The sequence below is a fragment of the Otolemur garnettii genome, unplaced genomic scaffold (genome assembly GCF_000181295.1).
Source record: "Otolemur garnettii isolate 467f Iridium unplaced genomic scaffold, OtoGar3 scaffold00112, whole genome shotgun sequence".
NCBI classification, from domain to species: domain Eukaryota; kingdom Metazoa; phylum Chordata; class Mammalia; order Primates; family Galagidae; genus Otolemur; species Otolemur garnettii.
Window position 1 is genome coordinate 3,668,861 of NW_003852507.1, and position 2,466 is coordinate 3,671,326.

At 39.2% G+C, this 2,466-nt stretch overlaps 1 protein-coding gene across 1 annotated transcript in view; it reads right to left on the reverse strand.

The window, feature by feature from the left end:
- UTP6 (UTP6, small subunit processome component) overlaps positions 1-2,466 on the reverse strand; it is a 43,341-nt gene that overhangs the window by 32,264 nt on the left and 8,611 nt on the right. The window lies entirely within an intron of this gene.

Sequence of the window (2,466 nt, forward strand, 5' to 3'; positions counted from 1 at the left end):
TACTTGGGAGGCTGAGGCAGGAGACTCGCTTGAGCCCAGGAGTTGGAGGTTGCTGTGAGTGTGATGCCAGGGCACTCTACCCAGGGGGAATAGCATGAAGCTCTGTCTCAAAAAAAATAAAAATTGTATTAGGTCTTTGGAAAGAAGTTTGGAGACTAATCAAGGAACTCAAAGTAAACCTACCATTCGATACTACAATTCCTCTACTAGGTATATACTCAGGCAATGAAAAATCATTTTACAACAAAGACATTTGCACCAGAATATTTATTGCAGTCCAATTAATAATTGCCAAGACACAGAAACAGCCCAAGTGCCCATCAACCCATGAATGGATTAACAAATTATAGTGTATGTATACCATGGAATACTATACAGCCATAAAAAATGGAGACTTCACATCTTTTATGTTTACATGGATGGAGGTAGAACATATTGTTCTTAGTAAAGTATCTCAAGAACGGGGGGGGGGGAATATCCACAAGAATGGAAAAAAGTATCCAATGCACTCAATACTACTATGAAATCAATATATAATCACCTACACATTCATATGAATGGTAAAACATAACTATAGTCCAGAAAGTAGAAGGGAAGAGGAGAGAAAGAGGGGAGGGGAGAGGAGGGAGGGTATTTGGAGGGACCTCATTTAATGTGCATGATGCAATAGTAGATTTAAAAACTATTGAGATGAGAGCATAATTGTGATGGATGTGTTACTTAGTTCAATGTAAGCATTTCACATCGTCTATCAAATCAGTACACTGAACCCCATCAATGCATCAACGTACAAAGTTATGATCTAATAAAAACAAACAAAAAACAAGTATCCAATGTACTCGATACTATTACGAACTCAATATATAATCACCTTCACGTTCATAGGGATCGTAAAACATAACTATAGTTGTTGCGTGAATTGATCGGGCTGGAGTTGCAAAGGTAAACTAGCAGTCAGAATGTCTTGGAAGAGAAAGGGACCGCAGCTCTCTCAGGCACACAGCGACCCTGGTTTATTTCTCACTCACTCATATACCCTAACAATAAAGCATTCTGCAAGCACACACATAATCTTAAAATTACAATACAATAAAGTCGCAAAAAAGTCAAGAGCCTTATTCATCTCTTTTTGCTTCAAAGAACAAAGTATTCATCCGTGAAGAACAGACGTATTCTTTAACTTAGCAGCACAATAACCTTATCTTGATTTACCAGCTACTCAGATCTCTTCCAGGAAATTCCTGAATACAGCATGCTCTGTTTTCAGTGCCTGCCTCCCACTAGATTAGTTTTCTAATCTCTCCAGAGGGTCTTTAAAGGAATATCCCTTCCTGCAGACCTTGAGATAGTTTCAATTAAGAACAAAGTTATGGCAGCCTTTAATGTGGCTCGGCTACAATAGTCCAGAAAGTAGAAGGAAGAGGAGAGAGAGGGAAGAGGAGGTGGAAGGCAGGAGGAGGGAGGGTATTTGGGGGGACCTCGCCTAATGTGCATGATGCAATGGTACATTTTAAAACTATTAAGAAAAGAATATACTTGTGATGGATGTGTTAATCAGTTCAATGTAAGCCATTTCACATCGTATACCAAATCAGTACACTGAATCCCATAAATGCATCAATGTACATAGTTATGATTTAATAAAAACAAAAAATACAAAAATAATAAAAATTTTAAAAAGAAAACCTAATATCTATTGCCAATAAAATGAAAGTCTTACTAAACTTTAAAAAATAAAAAAATAAATATTTCAAGCACACAGAAAATTAGATGCAGCTACCATACAGCTACATAAAAGCCTGCAATTTACTACATTCGCTTCAAAAAAAATTTTTTTTGAGACAGTCTCACTATGTTGCCCTTGGTAGAGTGCCATGGTGTCACAGCTCACAGCAACCTGAAACTCTTGGGTTTAAGCCATTTTCTTGCCTCTCAGCCTCCCAAGTAGCTGAGACTTCAGACACTGAACATAATGCTCAGCTATTTTTTGTTGGTTGTTGTTGCTATAGTTGTCATTGTTGTTTAGCAAGCCTGGGCTGGGTTTCAAACTGCCAGCCCCGGTGTATGTGGCCAGTGCCATAACCACTGAACTACGGGCGCTGAACCATTCAAATCTTTTTTTTTTTTTTTTTTTTTGAGACAGGGTCTCAAGCTGTCGCCCTGGGCAGAGTAACCTGGCATCACAGCTCATAGCAACCTCAAACTCTTGGGCTCAAGCGATTCTCTTGACTCAGCCTCCCAAGTACAAGCACCCACCACAATATCCGGCTATTTTTTGTTGCAATTGTCATCTACAGGCTCTGCCCATTCAAATCTTTTTTAAAAATAAAACACTGAAAATAAAAGTGAAACCCTGGGCGGCGCCTGTGGCTCAGTGGGTAAGGTGCCTGTGCCATATACCAAGGGTGGCGGGTTTAAACCCAGCCCCAGCCAAACTGCAATAAAAAAAAAAAAAAATTAGCCGGG